This window comes from Rhopalosiphum maidis, chromosome 4 (assembly GCF_003676215.2).
Source record: "Rhopalosiphum maidis isolate BTI-1 chromosome 4, ASM367621v3, whole genome shotgun sequence".
In the NCBI taxonomy this organism is placed as follows: domain Eukaryota; kingdom Metazoa; phylum Arthropoda; class Insecta; order Hemiptera; family Aphididae; genus Rhopalosiphum; species Rhopalosiphum maidis.
The window spans coordinates 46,637,499-46,660,510 of record NC_040880.1 but is presented as its reverse complement, the minus strand read 5'-3'; the positions used below and the strand labels follow the sequence as shown (position 1 = coordinate 46,660,510).

At 27.6% G+C, this 23,012-nt stretch overlaps 1 protein-coding gene across 1 annotated transcript in view; it reads right to left on the bottom strand.

The window, feature by feature from the left end:
• Positions 1 to 23,012, bottom strand: part of LOC113556331 (dopamine receptor 2) — a 119,017-nt gene that overhangs the window by 76,985 nt on the left and 19,020 nt on the right. The window lies entirely within an intron of this gene.

Genomic DNA, 23,012 nt, shown 5'->3' with positions numbered 1-23,012 from the left:
TTTTGTATAAAAATATTTGTTTTTTCTCAATTATTAAGTGAAGTTGGTACAGGGAAAAACGGTATTTTAGTACATAGCAAAAATGCAGGTATTATGAACATACTCAAATATTAATAATTAATATAATAATACCAATACAAATTGCATATAGTAAAATAAATTATTTTAATACTAATATCAGCAATATTGAAACAATATATCATGAAATATATTTACCTATTACAATATCGACTGATAAACCGCCTTCGCTCAGATCTGTTTTTCATATGCAATGATTTATCATTTAATTCGAATAATAATAAGGTTTAGTTTTAAATAAAGTAAATAACAGTGAGTGAAACATCACCTACTGTTCGAGGCGGTTGGGCTTTACCGAGTATAATACATTTTATTTTTACATTAATATTATATCTAAATTATCAATTCATTTATTGCAATAGTTAGTCTATTAACCGTGGAAATTAAGGAGTGCAACTAGTCAATTGACCTTAAATATTTTGAACGCATTTGATAAAATAATTCAACACATCTTAAATCACATAAAGTTACCTTGATCTTTGGCATAAGCAATCAAAAAATTAAAATAAAATCGTATTTAGGACTAACTATCAAATTATTATACAATTTAAACAGTGGCGTAAAATCCAATTTTTTTCTTCTCACTTCCAAAGTGTAAAAAATCCAATGAACGTTTAAACGGCGTTCTCTGTGTAATTCACAGATTACGGAAACAAATCATAGAATATAGAAATCTGTTTTGAATACCGTTTCTATTTCTTTAATCAAATAAAATTATTTAACCAATAAAAGGAATTATATATTATCGCACGTAAATTATTAAAATTATTGTTCTATAGGTAGTTATTATGTTAAATGTGTTTTGTTTAATAACAGGGAAGGAACTTCGTATTATGCATTTGTTCACTAGTTTCTATAGTATGTATGAATTTTTCATCGTCGTTGAAATAACACTGATAAAAAATATGAAATTCATTTCAAAACGAATTAACGACGAGCTTAGCATATTTTTTCTTATCGAAGGATTTTTAGCTTAATTACAGACTTCTGCGACAGCGTTGTGTTTTATAATACAACAATCAATCCCCTTGCAAACGTTTTGTATATATTCACTAACTTTACGACGGGATTAAGCGATTAAGCTACCAATAACATAGTGCCTCGCTGTCTCTAATTAATACCTCCTTTCTGCTCTGTATATATATATTACATTTAACGACGGTGTAGTCGGTGTACCCGCGACAAATTAGCGTAGGTAAGAATAAAAAATGCCTCAGTACGGTGCGTACGACTGGTAAAAATGGTGTTATCAATGCCATTTCCGTTTTACGCGCCGGCCATCGTCATATTATTAACAGCTATATTGGAACGCGAACGATATACGTTACAGACATATTACCAACGCGTTTGTTGTAATCGCCGTGCGAAATTAAACCCGAAACAACGTATATCGGCGTCGTATACGAAACGTGATTATTTTTCTCCGTTATATTATTACGGGAGCAGTCACATATTATATAGGTACCTACCCAACGTGTGAATGTGTTGAAAACTAGTTTCAATACAATATTATTACTCGTGACTACTACAACAGGTATTTCGCGAAACTATTTCGGATGTTCAGCCCCAAATATTATAACTTTAACCGCCGGTCTGTGCAATGCAATGTGTATATATGTGGTTATCGGTTTTCTGCGTGTTTAATAATAAACGTCAAACGTTCCATATAATAATATAGCTGACATTCAGTTTGAAACACCGTCACGAACAACAAAAAGCAACTGTTACCGGAAACTTTCAGACTAAATAATAATAATATTAATATTAATCACGAACGATGCGCATAATACATTAATACGATATATTAATGCCACACGAATAAAAGCGCACGACTGTGCGGCAATTTATTCTCACCCTGGACTCGTTGAAACGGAACTTTTCAAAAAACAGAATTGCCTAAATTTAAGTAGCACGCATCTTGGTCTCACATTACCTCCAGATTTTTAAAAGCCGCAAATTGCATATTTTTAAATGTATTACATGGAATAAAATATGCGAATATTATTAAATGTAAATTTAAGGTTTATTTTTCCTTATAAAATGGGTCATCTTAAATAGTTTCATCAAATCCACGTCACACACCCATATATATTACACATACATGCAGTGTACAAAATATTAATCATAATATTCTAAGCGTTTGTTTTTATTGAAAAATAAAATTCAAGTGTAATGTATAATTCATAGTAAGATATTTTTGTAAAAATAATATACTAAACTAAATAATAGACTACCTATGAATATTCATACTAAAATAATAAATACGAATGTAACTTTTTCTGTCTGTTTCGTTTTCATGGTTAAACCGTTGAATAAATGTTGATGAAATTTGGTACGAAAATAACTCGAGACATAGACTCCTTTAAAAAAAGAAACTCCTACGTAAATTAAATTAAATAATCATTCTAATATGATTAGAAATCAACTGCGTATAGAATATAGATAGAAATTTTAAATTTTGAATAGGTGTTGATTATGGGCACCATATAAGAATACTTTTTAGAAATTAAACTTCAAAAGAGAGGGGGAGAAATTGGTTAAGTTTGTAATTTTGTATATAATAATATTTTAACAAATACATTTACTTGAAACTTGGTATTATTATCCTTCAACACAATGAATGAAACACACTTAGCTTAAATTACCTTCCTTCCACATCATAACAAAGCTACAGATATGCGAGTGAAGTCATGAGAAATAGTTACTTGTAATATACAATTCATATTGTACACTGTATTTTATTATCTCTCACAAGTCACGGTATATAAATTGCATTATTTGTTTTTCTGTTTGTAAGTGGTTACACTCGAGTATTTTTTATCCTTGAAATTCCAAGTGGAGAAATAAGTACGTATAAGCTTTTGTTTTGACTTGCATGTGTGTGCTCGTGTAAGCGTTTTTATAGTAGAAGAGAAGGTATTATAAGTTTATAATTTTTTTTTTAAGGTTTGCTGATTTATCGATTTACCTGAGTCACTAATACTTTTTTTAAGTAAGGCTTTGCACTAACGTGTATTTCTTAGCCATAAAATTGTGCATGTATTTGAGTAGATGTTTCCCGCACTTCTATTCAAAGTGTGTAGGTATATATTATACAAATCTCGAGTGATTTGTGCGCAGTGACAGTCGGTTGAATTACGTTTACACTCGTTCGGGACCAATTCAAGATTCTGAGCGCGTGCTAGAGCCGACTTACGAATTTCGTTTATCTGGGCTTGATGCGTTTTGCATAATGCAGTAAGGACGGGAGCGGCGGTGACAAGCACGCCGGCCGCCGCGGCTATGGTGTTGAGAAGAAAACATACGGTCTGAAATAAATACCTATATGAGGTTGAAATTTCGGAAATTTTATTATTATACGTGTTCGTTAAACCATTATCGGACGTTATATCATTATGTAGGCAAACAATGTGCACAACCTTTAATTGACATATTATGCTTTAGTCTCATTCTTGTATCTTATGTTATTATCATCAATAACACCTCAAATAGTAACTATATATGCAATAACTTCACCGGTCACTGTGTCGAGTACCGCAATCAGATAACAAGTGGAATTTTTTCGACCACAGTGTAATTTATTATAGATATCAATGATAATGTTATATTTAAAGTATTTCATAGGACGTCTGAAAATCGACAACTTATCGATCAACCTTGCAAAATATTATCTAAATCATTTTGGCACCATCAATATTGGTTTTTTTGTATTTTAGTCCGGTGGTCGTTTTTAAAAATGAAATCGAAACTTTTGGAAAACTATATAAATAAAATTCAATTCTTTTATTCATTATTTTTTTTTTTTTGTGTGGAAAAAAATATTTAATTCTGATTGCTTTATTGTTGTATTACATACAATCGTCGTTATTGAAACTCAAAAAAATAAATCGACTGCCGTCAAACGCCCACTAACACCACAACGACCATTAATAATGTATAGTGACCAACGTTGTAGTTTCTGATAGCGGAAAAAATATATTTAACTTATTTCATATTACATCATATATTTCAGAATACCACATAAAGATCAGATCCGACCATATATGATGTTTGCTATTCCTAACTCTACTGTTAACCAAATACGCAGTACTATTCAGGGTGGTGTATATGCGTTTTAATTATTATAACCCAGTGTGATGCTATTGGAGTAATATCACCATGAATGACTGTGAGAAAAAAACAACTTGCGCCGCAGACGCATAACAGGTACCTAAATAGTTCAGACAAGTTCAAACAATTAGTATCGTGTGCTATAGCAGTACAGAATCACGAATAATGTTGATTGTCGAATGATTTTATTTAACAGTCTCTATACAACTAAACACAAACAGTTTAGGTTCCAGTTTAAGTTCATTTTTCACAAGATAGAAAAAAAAATTAAAAACATTTTTGTCAATAAAAATTAAAAACTAAAATCAATTATTACCGCAGTAATTTTCGATTACATTTTGAAGATAAAATTTTACTGCTAAGAATGAATAAATCTTGTCGATCATTAATCATACCGATATAGTTACGCTTTCGAGTTACGGCAGCTGTAGGTTCAGATATTTGAACACATTTAACATATATGCTGGATCTTAATTTTATTCAAGAATTCGTCAATACTCATAGGGTTCCTTTATCAACAAATAACAACTCTAATTTTTTAAATTGCATAAAGCAACAGATATTTTATTAGATTAATTTTTAAAATTAAAAATATTTTATCATGAAATCGGATGATTTATTTATGTTGCAAAAGTTTATGACGTATTCTTAATAAACTGAAATTCAACAATTTTTAATTATTACAGAATCAAAGTATTTTAATTTTAATTTTTCCAATTGTTTGTTGAGCACTTTTTGTTTTAAATGAATAAATTATTCATAATAGTCATGTTTTATTATTACATTTTGAATATTTTATTTGTTTTTATTCAACACTGGTGTATATTTTTTGCATTTTAATTGTTATAACTTACGAGCTACATTGCGTACGATAGAAATACGGGTTTACAATCTGAAAATTTGTACTTATTGCACATTATATCCTTTACCAGAATATATTATACTAAATTAATTAACATTATCGATCAAATAAATATCTTGAAACTTCTATTGATAGTATATTGATAAAGATTAGATACTAATAAAATTTTTACTATGTTCATATTTATTTTAAAATTTGATTTCAAACAACACTGAATTAAATTTTTTTTTTAAACTATATTTAAATCAAACCTAATTATTCCAATATCAATTATTTTATAAAACAGTTTATTTTTAATGTATGATAATTCGATTATCGTTGATGGAACTAGATTGGGGTAAAATCATATATTTCATACCTGAAGGTAAAATTATGCACATTGCTTTATTGATCGTACAATATAAGGGGGAAAATTAGTACAATGATCCTAAAATACAAATTTTGTTTTAGGACATAACTGGTCCGTGCCCAAATATATAAGATAGTAATAGATTTGAGTGAAACATAACGGAATCGATTTTTTCCCAAAGTTTAATTTACAATAATTAATAATAACATCCACCCTATTTTTTTCCATTCTTTAATGACGAAAAAACTATTATAATAATATTGTTTTTTATTTGCTTTTTAAGCGTGTGATATTATTACACAGACAAAACAAAAGCCTGGTGAGAATGAAAATAAATGTTGGTGCAAACTGTGTAATGTGACCTCAAAACCAACATTCTATTGTTGTTTCAGTGCTATCACAGGGCGGTAGGTAAAATTCAGACAGGACGAAAGTTTATCGCTCTGGGCTCTATCCTATAAAATCTACCGGTAATGTCACAATCGGAAGGACGTATTCTAGGAAATGGGTGTAATTTTCAATAATTTACAACTCGTTCGGTGGCTACCTGGGTGTAGAGTTTTATCAACAGGGCAGTGTTTTTTTTTTAAAGTGTACCTATGATGTATGTGCGTTCAGATGATGTGTGAGACTTTAATTTTGCTACACTTATTTATTGTTGTTTATTTTTATTTTTGGCTAACAATTTCCTGAGAACTTTGACGTAAGCCAAAAGTTGTACAATATCGAATTTTTATCTAATGCTATACACGTTCACGCATAAAGGCCGTCTGGGGACTGATTGAAACATAAAATGGTTTATTATGATAAGCAATAAAGCAACGTCTGAACGTAAAGCTCTTTGTTTTTACGTTTCCATCTACGCGAGAAAAATATTTCGGATCACTATGATAATTTATCATACCTATCACGCAGTCTCGATCTTTTTTTTTTTTTGAAAAATAGAGTTACAGAAATTTATACTTCCACATTAAACTACAGAATACTATAGACAAAAGTAATATGTACATTTAAAAAAATATACGTATTAATATTATAAAATGTATATATTAAATAAACTGCAAAAACAAATTGTAAATCGACTTTTTTGCATTTATTTAACATTTCACCATAATATTTAGAACAATGATGTAAACATAAATCCTACTAACAAGTTATTTAAACAATTACGTGTATTATTGCATTATAATGTTTTCAATAACCATTATCTAAATAGAAACATTTCTTTAAATATTCCCATCATACTATTAAAATGATATATTGATATCGTGTAAACATATTATACCTATTATTACCATTTTAATTGCATAATGTTATTTATAAACAAAAAATATATTTATTATTATGCTTTGACGTAGCTTGCGTGCCAAAAGCATTAACAAGCAACTTAGTGTTTTTAAGGTATAGTTTTTATAATAAAGAAACATAATATGCCCACTGCACAGTTACTGTGTTTCGAGTATATTTCAAAAACCACTTTGGTGTTTTATATGATTAAGACTTCACGAGCAGTTGTAATTTTTCTTATATCTAAGTTTCAGTATTTTATTTTGACCAATATTGTAATACACACTTTTTTAGTTAAAATTGCTTAGAGGTTTGTACTCATTGTAGATATAGCTGTAATATTATAATTTGTAATATAGAAAATATATATTATGCTTAATATAGTTGGTAAGACTTCCAGCTATGTACTTTGGATAATATAAACTTTGTCGTATTCTGACAATTTTATTTCCATGTGTTAAAATTATAATCGAATATTTGTCTTTGGTTAAAACTGGTATTGTTAACTAGGTACACACTACACAGTATACAGTATACCTGGTATCTAAATCATAGATTACCTACACAATGTGTTGAGTTTTTACCGTATTTTTCAAATCGATACCGTGAACAAAAAAGTGTTATGCATAGAATCATTAGGTAAATTAAATATGTATTACTATTTATAATAATATGTAATTGTATTATTGATTAACCTACTTTCTTACTATTTTATTTCTCGATAAAAATGAATACAATATTATAAAATTCAATGAAATCAATTTAAACACAAATAATTAGCGAGAAGGTTGTTGATTCTGAATTTGTAATCAATTTATAACATATCATCAAACATTACACGGAAATAATAAATTAATTCGCAAAAATGAATTACAAAATTAAAACATCTGAACGACAATATTAATATAGAAACGCAGCAGGTACTTTTAAAGCTAATACATTTTATTTAAAAAAATGTTTGTAATTATTTTTTTACTATAATAACAATATAACTCTTAGTAAAATTTTTGCTTATTATTTTTTAATGCTATATGCCTGTATATATAATATACATAAACAATAACATTTAAAATATTGAACTATAATAGCAATAATATTTTTGATATGTATTGTATGTAAATATAATGTATAGTACTGTAATGTGCAAGTTCTAACTATGAATTTAAACTGTACAGTGCTCTCCTGTATTACGTACTTTAAATTATATTAAAAAAAACTACAACAATTTATTGTGTAGTTGGTGTTTGCCGTTTGGAATTAAAAAAAATCAAAATGAGCAGGAATAAAAATGCACATGTGTGCATGTTATTTGTTCTTGTTTAAATTGTTTCAGCAATAAATATCTAATCTACATGAACATTTCATTTTTTCGTGTAATCATTGTTTTAAATGAATGATTTTAATGATTGTTTTGTGATTTAAAAACTATTTTCAAATAGTATAGAATTGTAATGAAAATAAAAAACATTTTATTTTATTTTAGACTTATAGTCAAAGTCACGAGTTGAATAAATTAACCTAAAACAGTATACCCTAAACACGATATACTAAAAGATATAAGTACTTACGAAAGTAAAATATGTCTAAAAAAATAGTAAATCATAGTTTATCAAATCCCAACAATTGCGTGTACATAATGAAACGAAAACTCGAGTTTAAAACAACCCTGATAAACTGTTAAATGTGTTGGAGTTGATAATTTATATTATATATTTTTTTAATTGTATAATATAATACCGGCAATAATTAATTTACCTATATAAACCATTTTATAAATTATAATAATGATAATGTTATGATTTAATTGTTTAGCAAATATGAGAAAAAAACTAAGCTCATGAATAAAATACATCAGTTAATTAAAGGTCTGTAAGTTTTTGATACTAATGTTTATAATTAATATGGTCTTAAATATTATATTATAATGACGATTTTTATTTTTTTTTATATTTTAGAACATTTAGTTAATAACTATTACAGTTCAACAATTACAGATAGTGAAAGATATAATAATATGAATTGAAAACCTGTAAGGTACAATAGTTACATTACATATTCGGCGATTAAAATTATTTTAATTTAATTTAATTATGAGATGAGATCGGACTATAGAACAAACTGTTTGTTTAGAACAGCTGTAAGGAGCGTAATGAGAGGAGTAATTAATGAGGAAAGTTCTGATATAAATTTAGTTAATGGCTTATCAATAGCGTGGATATTGGGTAGTGGGATATTTTTGGAATCAGTAACGAAACATAAGAAGCTTTTGGAAGGATAGGAGGAGTTTGGAGATGAAGAGGAGTGAGTAATGGATCTGGATTCTGTAGTTTTGCGACGTTTGAGAAGAGCTTTAAAAATTTGACATCCCTTGTAGTTGGAAGTATGACTGCCCATGCAGAGGGCGCACTTGGCTGGACTGGATTTATCTTTAGTGCTAGTTTTGGTGTGGTGGTCACCCCGCATTTAACACACCGTGAAGAATGGTGATAATAGTTTGCGGTGTGACCGTAGTTCTGGCAGTTTAGGCACTGATGCGGACCACTCATGGTCCTGTATGGTAGTTCGACTTTAAAATTATTTTTCTTATACGCATAAATAACGTTTAGGAGATACTTATTAGTAAATCAGCGAAACGATACACAATGCGATTCAACGGTTTACAGTAATTTGTTTTTGAATCTGGTTAATTTAAAATATTAAGCATTTGTTACTATGAAAAAAATTAATTTTTAAGCGAAAAAGTTATATTATATTTAATAATATATTATTCATTTTTACAATGTACTTAGTTGAATAAGTTTTGTTTTTATATATTAAATAACAACGGGTAATACTTAGTAACAGTAATATTTAGACTATTTTTATTTATTTTTTACCTGTAATTTTACATATATACTTAAAAAAAGAAAAATAAGTTCAATAGTGTTGTCAAGGATCTTGAAATACGCCACTGGATTATTATAGAAAAAATTGCCACATTACTATACTAAATCTGGTACCGATTTATGTTCGTAATAATATAGATATTGAACATACTACATAATGTTGGTAGTTTTGTCAATATACTATGATATTTTATAATATCATGACATTGCGTATATTATCATATTTGACAATATTAATAATAACGCAATGCATTAGACTAGAAGGCACGAGAAATCTGAGCGTATATTATTCGAATCGTAGTCCCGATATTTTGGGACTTTGGGTACCAATACAAATCCCGTTTCTAAAAATAATGTGCCCCCAAAAAGATTCGAATATACACGGTAATACGAATCGTATACAGAGCGTTATTATTATTTTTTTGCAATGTTTAAGGGTTCAGGAGAATTGAGGTGCATAAATATATATATATATATATATATATATAATTGAAATATTGAATATTCATTTTTATTTTAGTTAACAACTGCAATTGATTTTAAATAGAAGTTTGATATTACCACCTATAATTTTTGCAATAGGCGAGTGCATTTATGGTACCGCAACAACATTTTCCCCGGCAAAATATCTAAGGTATTAATGTATTATACCGCAGCCAGGGCTGGGCAGTATCTTGGATACTAGTATTTAAGATAAGTATCTGAGATACAATTTTATTTTGTATCTTGTATAGCGTGGATTTAAATACTTTTTTGACTTGTATCTATTATTTTTTTATGATTCAATATACTAGATACAATCTAAAGTAATGTTTCACGTCGAAGGAATTCACTTGATAAATTGATCATAATAAACATTATATTTGTAATCAATAATAATTTACATAAATCCAGTTTATCGGCTTTTATCCAGTTTTCTAATTTTATCGTGCTAAACATTTATTCTGCCTAATTTTTTCAGCTGCTGTTGAACGACTATTTTCATTTGTTGGTCTTATTCATGCTCCTTGTAGATCTAGTATGTCAGATGATACTAAAATTAGTTTCTTTAAAAGGTAACCAGGAATTTATTTTAAGACATGGAATATAACATATAAATTACTTTTATGATGATACTACTTACATATAATTTACTTAAATTTAAACATTTAATAAAATATATTATAAATAAACATTGTAATTTATAAATTTATTTATATCCTTTTTTATTGTACCTAATGTAAATGAAAAAATAAATATCAATAAATGCATAAAGAATCTTGTATCTTTAAAAATATCGTCATATCTTGTATTTATATACGAACTATAAATGTATCTTGTATTATTTAGATACCTTTTTTTAGATATCTTGCCCAGCCCTGACCGTAGGTAATATCGAACACGTGATATTATGTATAATACAAGAGCGTATATAGAGAAAATATGGTTATAATACAGTGTTCGGACATTGGAACTATCCTTGGCGAATGCGTGTGCGTCTATCTCTCTCTCTGTATATATATATATATATGCAGCGTGTGTCGATTCGTGGCCATGTATGTCCGTGTATCTGTGTGTACGAGTGCAGAGTATGTGTCTGAGCACATCGTGGTCGGTCTGCGGTGAATTGCGTTCGATTATTAATCACTGCGGCCCGTGAAAGTTCGGCTTTTTGCCACTTCGTCATCGCCACCGTCGAACTGCAGAAGCAGCTATACCGGTCGCGTGAAATCCTGCACCAAAGACAGGCGGACGACGCACACGATTATTTGCACACGAATCGAGGACGGAGAGGTGAGAATAACGGTGAGATAGAGGAAACGTGCGCGCGCTCTCCGCACCCCTTTTAATTTCGAGTGCTCTACCACCCCTCGGATTCCGGCCGGGACCTATCGCTGTCCTTTGGATCGCCACTGCCGAGGAAACCGACTCGTCCGACGTCATAAATCTACGGGCCCACCGCGTGTCGGGCGACCACGACGTTTATCGGCCGCGGTGGTGTGGTGCGGGCGAGCAGTGGGCGCGTGGAAGTCTCCAGCTGAAGCCGAACGGTGGGTTTTTCCTTTTTTCGTTCCGAGGGAAATTAATAAAAACCAAAAACGATTAACTGTTGATTAGCGGTAACAGCGGATGCTTGTTACACACACACACACACTTACAACCATACATATATAATAGATGCGATGACATATTTTGGATTTAAGCCAATACGTCGTCATTAAATTGATTATTTTAGTTATTTCGTCGTGTACAGTTGTGTGTACATCGTACATGGAATGTTTTTTCCTTGATAGATATTATTTTTTCGACGACTTATTATGACTTTAAAAATCATACAACTATTGTTATTTTTTTCTAACCATGAACACCATTAAATTACGATTCCAGTCTAGAATTTTGAATCATTATGACAACTAATACAGAAAATTAAATTGGAAAAAAACCAATTTGATATTTCTTAGTACTTATGATGGTAAAATTTAAATCATTACGTGAACAATTTTTTATTTTGCTGTATTTTATTTTTGATTTAGGTTGTTGTTACAAATTTACGCCTATTTTACGTAGAAGTATAATAAATTAGCTATCATTCAGATACACAAGTGGCAAAATTAAATATTAATAATAAGTTTAAAATGCTGTTAGCATAGTTTAATTATTTCAAAAATGTACTTACAAATGTACATGAGTAAAATTAAGATTTCAATATTGGCTGTAAATAAAACATAATTTGATTGTTCCGATTTTATTCTATACGTTTTTGCATTATAATATTGTTATATTAAAAAAAAAAAATTGAATTTACAAAATACAATCTATTGAGCACACAAAATTATAAATACCTTGGAACACTAAGATGTTATGACGTATATTATTTTGTACTATGATTGAATGTATCAAAGCAAACTAATTTGAAGGGTTGTTTCAGGAATATGACGTTAAGTATATAAAAGTTTACGGAAGTTAAACGTTAAATACATTGCTTGGCGGCTTATTGTGTTATCGTCTTATTTGAAATTTATAACAACACATTAGACATATATAAATATTAAATTTGATAACATTTTAAATTTAGTTTTTAAATTATTAACAAACTATAACGAAGGAGTTTTTTTTTTTAGTGCAGTGAAGTAAATATATTATTACGCATATAAAGCATACACATAGTTATACAAAGATTTGTATGCTTAATTCAAACATAAAATGTTATGTTACTCAAAGTCATTCGGGTTGGTTACTGTATGTTTTTAAATGGTTTTTAAGACTGTTGTGACCTTTGATTAATTTGTACGAAAATCCTATTATAGTTATTGCTATTTTATCTCAAATACCTATTTAATACTTCCCAATAGTATTGTTTACAAGTTAATATCGGCTATCTTTAATCCATCAGCTCACAAACTATATTCCACTCGGCATTACCATTCTATAATAATATTTTGGTTTAAAATAATGTATATATATATATATATATACATTACCTACGCGCAAATAGGACAATAATTGAAATCCATTTAAAACATCTAGATAAATCATTCTATACGATAAAGAAGACGAAACAATTAAATAATATGTAATATAATTAATTACACATAACTGAACTAAATCCTACCCAGATAATAAAGGAACGCTTTAAGTCTGATACTTTATATTATAAACGGGTACATTAAAATCACTAGCCATAATATTTCTGCGACATAAGAGGATCAACAATTTATTATTAATAATTAATGAATTGGTAAAAGATAAAAATTGGGAAAATAATTTTCAACTATTGGTAATAAAAGACGGCTGAAAAATCGAAAGTTTTTGTGTATTTCTGGCCTACTGATAAGTATAATAATATTGTTCTATTTTAATTGACAAATTATCCGAAATATTTCATTATCTTGTTTTTTGTTTTGATTAAATTTCATTCTAAGTTATAGGTAAAATAAATAATAAAAGATGGTCAGTACTCACGTACTGCTCTGCTATACAATAGGCCTCTTGTGGATCACTAATGAATATGTTAAATTTGAATTCAATAAAACATCATTGTATACAATTCTTAGCAAAGATGGCCTGTCACCCAATATCACTAAGTATATATTTATACATTTTATTATTATAACGGTACATTAATATAATTTTTGTGGGAAAGTTGAATTTATTATATTATTAATATTTAATAATAATGAATGTATATAATTTATACTATATTATTATATTATAATTATTAACTTCTAAGTCACCATTTCCTTATCGTACAACTGTGTGAATGGGTTCGTGATAAAATTGGTAGGTAATATTTTAAAATTAATCTACATATTTTAAAAATGTCATGGTGCAAAGTAAAATTCATTATATACGTAAAAGTTATAAGTTCCCGCGAATAATGTTTTTAAATTATCATAAAATAATTAACACCGTTATTGATTGTTTAAATATGTAATTTCGTCCAAATTTAAACTTCCAGTAGTTATATAAAAAAAAATGTTTCTTTATATTTTTATAATTTTGTACAAATAATAATTATCCCTGCGCACTTCGTTTCCTTTACAAATACATCCGTGTTAAATTTAGTTGCCTAATGCTAAAATTTAGCGTAACGCGTGTGAATAAAAAAAAATTTTTGGTTTTTTGATTTGGTGTTTAGATGCGGTTTCCGGTGATATTGAATTGAGTCCGTGCTACTTTTATGTATTTGACTTGAGTCCAGCTTATTATCTTAATATCTTTGGATTGAGTGCCTATAGATAAAATGTCATAACTACCTACGCAGTAAAATTCGCTTAAAATTAAATGCTTTTTTTCATTCGGGACATCCAAGTATTTTTATTTTCGAGAACACTCTTCTGGAAATACACTCTGATACATGTATAAAATTAAAAAGCAAAGCAAAAAGACTATGTAAAGAAACATTAGAAAAAGAAAAATTTTTACGGGAGCAGACAAACAAATATATAAATAAGCAAATTTGGAGATTTAACTACAATAATTGAAGGTAGTAGAAATCAAATGAATATTGTAAGACATTAAAGTAAATATTTAAAAAATTAAATTAAATTAACTTATAAACTATATTTACGTTGTCCGTTAACAGATGAGATACTTTTTTCACTTTCAATATTCTATATCATGTTGTTATGATAGGTACTAATATACCTATCGATAGGTTACTCAATATTTTCTCTTCTTCTCATTGTCGTTTATAACGACAATAATTTATTACACTTATACTTTGATTTTAATTAATTCTTCCGTTTTTTTTTTTTTTGACGTAGACATATATTGCTGCTAAATAACGAACTATAAATGTACACAATAAGTTTAATAAATAGCTTTGATCTTTGATAATTGTATTCTTTAGTAAACGAATTAATGTAGGTTGAATAACTCATGTTATCTTTGTATTCATCAAGTATCACTTGACTCGCACAGATACATCAAGGCAATTATTTTTTATATAGTATTTATAAACCGTTTGAATTTAAATTATAACAAATCATTTTCATGTTCATTTAATTTAAATTTTATTTTCATAAGACTCAAATAATAATATTAAAATGTACAATAAAATAATTTAATAACAACAAGAATACTGATGTTTTATTTTTAAGAATTTAATCAAATAAAACAAACCACGTTATTTCATGTTTCAAATATTCGAAAACAATACATATAATGCTTTGTTGCAAATATTCATTTGATTATGACCTGTTTTATATCATAATTATTTTTTTACGTGTGTATTTAATAGTTTTTACTAATTTAAATTATTGCATTTGAATTGTTGAATTATTAAATTTATAAATATTAAAATAATAAAAATGTAATATAATTATAAATAACCGACAGATTAACTCAACCCAATTTACGTTTCTAGATTTGATAGTATTTAATAGTTACTATCTAAATCATTTTAATATTCATCTTTATTTTATTACCATTTAGAATTTAAGTTTGTAGTAATTAAGTAGGTAGTAGTTTATTAACCACGAGTTAAAGACTAAAGAATAACAATAAAGATTGAATAAAAAACAACAGTTTGTAATAAGGTGAATTTATGACTAAAAGTTATTCAAGTCATAAACCATTATAATGTCGTTATGTTAGTAAATGTCAAAAAGATAACAATTTTTTTTTCACTTTTAATAATAATTATAGGTACTCGACTTTAATAAAATTATAAAAGTATAATACAATTCTTGAAATATATTATAATAAAGTTTTGTACATCTTGGTAAATACGCATTGCACATAACTACATAAGTACTACTTATTCAAAATGAAGAAAATATGTACATTTTATTTGCTTATTATTTATACAGAAATTATTCAAGTTAAAACTTTATAACTATTGCCTTATAATATGATATATTGTTAATATAATTGTATATTCTTTGTTTTAGTAATGCAACCCATGGACGTAATTCCTAAAATATAAAACTTTATCAACTACCGATTATTTTATTAATAATTTATTCAGAATATGTAGGAAAATGAATACGTATTTATGTATTTAAATTGAAATTTTTACCAAATAAATTTAATTAAATTTTTAGCTGGAATAGTTTAGTAGACGCGATCTTGGTTTGAGTTCGAGATCGGAATCGGTTATTAGGAGTGTTTAATTAAAGCAATTAAAACAGACAAAACTTCGTTTTCAAGGAAAGTTGTACACAAGTTAACTATTATTGTTAATCTCAATAAATGTTTCACTATTCTGTTTATCATCGCGTGTTGCTGTCCACGATATCAAACGTCATTTAAGTACTTCTAGGTGGAAAACTTACGACATAGCCTACATACTACGGTTTTGGCTAAAGGAAGTGCCATCAAATGTGAATTATTTATGACAAAACCCTGCACTGCCTTGTTAACAGACGACGAGAGTCCTCTATCCTAATACATTAAATAATTTAATATTCTCGAGGCGTTTTCAAAAGACTAATCTAAACACGTCTGTTACGGAATCGTGTAGACGATGATGGATCTCCCGCCCGCGGCCTGCCTATATACGCTAACGTGCATAATCGATCAAAACCGCAAACAGACGTCTTACAAAATCATACTCAAGAGATTTTACTATTTTTGTTTACCATCCGTAATCTCTGCGTGTGCATACACAAATATATATCACACTTCACAAACACACACACACACACACACACAAACAAACACTATTGTACTTGAAACTATTTAGGTGTAGGAGGTGGACAGCCGCAAAACTGCACGACGTCGGGATGTCGTGTGATGGTACTGTATATTGAGCCGATCTATGAAAAATGATCTCTACCAAGGCATTCCGCGACGACGATGCTGATTTCCTCGATTACCACCTATATGGACGTAATTCCCCGCGACAATATCAGCTGATCGTACGTCATCATAACGGGATGAAGGGGTAGGGGTGCTGTTAATTTTCACCGTGTCGTCTGTTTTACGAGATGGCGTGTCAGGCATTCGGAATGCTATCCATCTTATAGCCAAAGTATAGCAAAGGTAAAAGGCCACATTATCAAACCACTCGGTAAAACCTGCAGCAGTCCCACCCATTGAACTAGGATTTTGCAATATGGTATATCCCGTGAGCTGCGGTTCCGGTCGCTTCTTCGGATCAGCGGTCTACAATAAATCACGTCGAATTGTTTTTGCCTCGACTCCCGAATACATCGATGTTTATTCGATGCTGTTCCTTATCAAAGTACAATTAAACACGTTTGTAAAATTATATTTTAAATAAGTAGGTATGTATACGTATTTACAAATGATTCTGTCATAAAACATTTCACACAACGTCCTACACGCCTGTCAGCTCAGAACGTAATATTCAACTAAAGCAGGTAAATTTAAATGAGTACCTATATAATACATCAACTTCTTTGAAATATCACCCGACAAATTTAGTGTTTGATAAAGATTAATTCCAGTGAAACATTTTATTTTTTGTCACATTTGATTTAATTTTCTCCAAACCAATTTATTTTATTTTATAATGTTATCTCCAAGAAACATAAAACTAAATATTACGTGACCACTTATAATTTTATATATGTTTATTGTCACATCAATCATATTATTTCCCAGTAAGTGTCATGAATAATTTACCCAGGATTTTTAGTTTGCCTCTCATTTCGTTTTTACAATACCAATCACAAAACTGCTTTACACAAAGAATATTTTTAAATTTAAATTATATCCATGTGCATACATCTTTAAAATTACATCTTAATAATTTTATTACGTCTGTCAAAATATAATTATTTTTTTTTTTATATAAATAATTAAATTTTAAATACAGATGAATAAAACATTTTGTAAATTAAAAAATAATATTATATTGTACGATATCACATAATGTTTGTACAATTCCTACTCGTATATAGTAAAAAAAAAAAAAAATAGTTTACTATATTTTTAAATGTATATTATTACTTATTATTGATATACAAATTAATCATTAATATTTGTTGTTGAAAACAATAGGACTTCATTGATAAAATATAATAACAAAAATTGAAGTATTACAGGAAAACAGTTGATAATGAAAGTATGAACAGAAAGAACTTAAACAACAATAACAAAATGTTTTTGCCAAGTGGAATGTATGTCAAATAAAGATATTGCACAACGAAAAAACATTAAAAGATCAACCACTAAATGTGGATGATCAAAGTTTTTTACTACAAAGAGATCAATTATAATATTTTAATGTCCAGTAAACTAACTGACACTGACATTTTAAAATCTATTAACTATAGTGAAGTACATTGAGCTAACAAAAAAAAACAAAGGTAAAACCGTTTCACTAACAGTTACTATAACAAAATATTTCTCACATAGAAGTTGTCTTAACATTTATGACTCGCAACGATTTAATAAATAATGGCATCACAAAAACGTGATGTAAAAAACACTGCATAATAATAACAGATTAAAAAACTTTTTTTCTTTCAAGTATAGTTGTAAATAAACAAAAGTGAGTAAGTAGATAACTTTTCTACAGCTTATACAGTCATTTGTAGTAGGTGTCGAGTATTATATGTATACCTCATTATTAAATAATTTACTGTAATGGATATGTTAAATTTAAATTCAATGATAAATAATTGTGTACGATTCTCAGTGAATACGATGTTAGCTATTTTATTATTATTATTACTTTTTTTGTTTGTTAGCTTAAATTACTAAGTTTATTTTATATTTTGATTACTATTAACTACTGAGTATAATACAGTAACTATACATAAACAATAAATTGGCATTAATCTAAATATTTTTAAAATATCATTGCTTGTTGAAAACATTTTTATTTTTTAGACACCTTAGTATGAGTATCCATTGCAAATATTACAAAATAAGTTTCTCAATTTTCTCTATTTCAACAATATTTTGTTAAAAAAACTGGTATTTTTAAAATTCTTGATTCACCCCCTCCCTTATTTTGTTTCTCCCGATTATTAAAAATAAAGTACTGGCAATTTTTAATTTTTTTATCCTCAAAGTATATACATAGATTAATTTTCCAATTAAAAAATATATTAAAGTTTAAAATCGAAGCATTATTTCTATTAAGATATTTTTTCCTGACACAATAATAAATACAAAAAATCCAATTATAAAATCTATACGTCATTCATCTCTTAGGATATATAAGGGTAAAAGTTAATTATTATTAAAAAAAAATAAATTATTAGTATCATAATATTATTATTACTTTATTCTCAGTTAAAATGGTGTATTCTGGGTATATTTGTAATCGCATTTATATAGAGAAATAATAACTACTATAGTAATGTACGTATATTGGTTATGAGTATTACAAGAACACAAATACATTATGGATTTCCCAACGAAAACATAAATTCCATATAACTTTTTTTTTTTTAATATACTGATAAACAGTGAAAGCATAATTTATCTTAACTGGGATTTTTTCACCTTTTCACTAAACCCAGTTCAGTCCATAGTGCGTCCGTGTGAACAAGTAAACGGTATGGTTGAAGAAGACGACATGAAGTCGGTGCTGACGTGACAGGCGTCGGATGAGAGAAGTTAATGGATTCTATTCAAAAGAGGAGACGACCAAGCGTCCTAATGCATCGTCTCATGTCGAATTCATTACTTTTCTTACCGACAAAACGGGAGCTAGAAGATCCTGCTACCACATCATAATGCATCCAATTTTTATACTTTAAGTTCTGCAATGAAAAAAATAACTGTGAGAACCTTTCTTAAATAAAAAATCCTGGTCGGATACTATCCAATAGTCACATATTTTAACTAAAAAAATCAGTATAAATATTTATATGTTTATTATACCTATATTAATAACATATACTTTGAATTGTTATTAAGAAAATTATTTAATTAATATCATCATAACAATTGAAGTGGAGCTCAGATTAGTTTCAATGTCTAGATATTTAAAACGTATTTTGCTTATATTTATGGTAATATTAAAAATCATAATAACAATTAATCACAAAACAAAAATATAATATTAATTGTGAGACATATTATATAAATTAAGTTATAAGAGGATTAAAACAATGAATATTAAAAAAAAAGAAAAAGTAGCCATTCCCTTGAAATCAGCCACTCGTTGTACCAGCCTTAAATATGACCCGGATAAAGGGTTAAAAAAGCATATTATCATGTTTACCAAATTTAAAAAGTTTATTCTGTGGGTAAAAGTAATAAAAGTATTAAGTATTAAACAACTATCACTCTTAAAATTTATCAAATGATTGAGTAGTTGACATTAAATTATATACAATTGTATTTTTCCATTGTTACAACTTGTTATTATAATATATTATTATAGTATAGTAATTTAATTTAATTTTTTTATATAACTGAAACAGCAATATTTTACTTAAACATTGGATTATAAGTTACACAATTTATTACTGCTACTACTTGAATTTGAAAAAAAAAAAATTGAAGTGGATGCCACTCTGTTCTACGTTAGGTGTCGAATAAGTAACTATTATATCCTATAGGTGTATTAAATTTGAATTTAATAATATATCATTGTACACGAAAAACGATTCTGAGCTGAAACGGTCCATCAACTAATATCACCAAGTAATATGTTTTTTTTTGATACAGCTACTAAAGTAATTTACTTTACTTTTAATATTTTAGTAAGTTGATATAATGCTTTCAAAAATATTGCATCTATTATACTTTTACTATTTAATTATCATAATAATCTATATTTATACCATATCACAATGGACGGAAATCTTTTAGACACTCGGGCTACATTCATGAATTAAAAAAAATTCGATGGCTGGACACAAAAATAAAAATTTTATATTCTAAAATTATTTACAATGAAAAAAAATACTATCTGAAACATTTAAGTAAAGAAAAACATAATAAAAAATGTCTGTTTTAAAATTTAAAGCACACCGGATGCGACCAATTATGTTTTTTTTTAAATAATCAAGGAAATAAAAACACATTAAGAAAAAACAGGAATTTTTATACAAATCAAGTTTTTGATAAAATCGATTTTTATATTCTTGAAGTGATTTTGAGTTACTCTAAAACAATTAATCATAAATACTTAGAATTTTCATTAAATAATCACAGATTTTTTTTTTTTAATATAGTATACTTTTTAAAATATTATAACTTTTTTAAACTATTTTTAGGAATTTGGATTTTTTTTCCTTTTTATAGTTCAGTCAGACAACCAATATATTTACTATAAGTTATGCGCAGAACTGTCTAAATATTAGAAGTACCACAATAAAAAATACTATTTCCATGATATACCTAATATTTATCTTTTTAATTTATCTACCATAATATTTTAGAAATTTAATTGATCTTTCAATAGCTATTGATTTTAAAAGATTATGTTTCATTTTAATCCACTATTAAACATAAACATTTGTAGAATGTAATAATTGTAATCACATTTAAATTTTAAAAATACGCCAAAAGTAAAATTATATCTTTGAAATCTAAATTTATTAAGTAAGAAAAAATATCCTTTTTTTTGTTAATTATTATTATAGTGTAAATTTTCTAAATTTTGTTGATGCAACCAATACTGTTGCAATACTCTTTGTGTATTTCTAACTATAATTTATCGTCTATTAAACTTATATAAAATATAGGTTTTGACTTGATTAAAGTATTTTTACATAGGGGTAGAAAAAAATTAAATAATATAGTAGCTAGGAAGTATAATATAATTTTTGATTATTCATAAATTACAACATGAATCTTAATGAAAAAGTTATTTTTACTAAAAATGTACTTATTATATTAAACTAAAATAAGCTGGTGACATTTTTAAGTAAGTACTTATCACGCTATTATTAAAAAAAAATTATCATAAATTCAAATTTTCAACTACTAAAAAACTTTGTTTTTACACTTTTATAACATTTATTAAAATGAACCAATAAGGAACTCATTTTCGTAATAATGTAAGTTTTGCATGTTGTTGTCGTGGAGTAGGTCATTATTATAAGGTATGTTAATTATGAATTCAATGATAAGCTATTTTAGGTAAAAAAACCAACTCCAAAAGATGGTGACGGATGGATAAGACAATTTTTCTAAGAATTTTTTTATTATATTATTACAAGTACCTCCTCAATTCAACAGGTTTGTACTCATTTTTGACAATAACATTGAAATATTTTGAACATTTTATTTAGAAAATAATATCGAATTGTTAATTTTGGTACAAATTATATAAAAAAAAATTTTTTTTGCAATTTTAGGTAGAAGATTTTCAATATTCTGTGAAATATCACGCAAGACGTAAACCATGTAAATATTAAAATTGATTGCAACTAAAGTCAAAAATGTAATATATACTATGGTTATATGCTATCACTGTATTAGCATAGCAAATTTATAAAAAATATTAGTTAAATTTCTCTTGTATTACAAATTATGAATTCACCACCAAATCAAAGTCCTAGATACACTAATAATAAAAAATATTATTTTTTTTTTATATAGATATCATCGAATATCGTTCATGGTTTACCTGAAAGAATGATACACAGATACCTCATGCTGAAACCCATATGTAAGCAAAGCAGGCAGGTAAAATTGGCTTTTTGCAAACTATAATTTATAGATCTATGATGTTTGCGACAAGTGTTCGCTTTGAATGTGTGTGTGTGTGTGTACATCTATTATAGAAAAAGAGTAAAGGAAAAAAGTCAACTGAAAGAAAAAAAGAGAGATAGATAGAGAAAAAATGGCACCGAGAGAGTAAGTGAGTAAAATAAAATAAATAAAAATACATTTGAGACTATGGAAACAACATGCCCCTTGGGAATGGACCAATCAATCAAGCCGAATGACTTATCTCGTACACGGTCACTGGAATCAATCTATATACCGGTCGAGGGATCCATGTTTCCAAAACAGTGTTTGACATTTTAACCACATAGGTAAGTAGCTATTATAATTTATAGTATGAATATATTGGAAT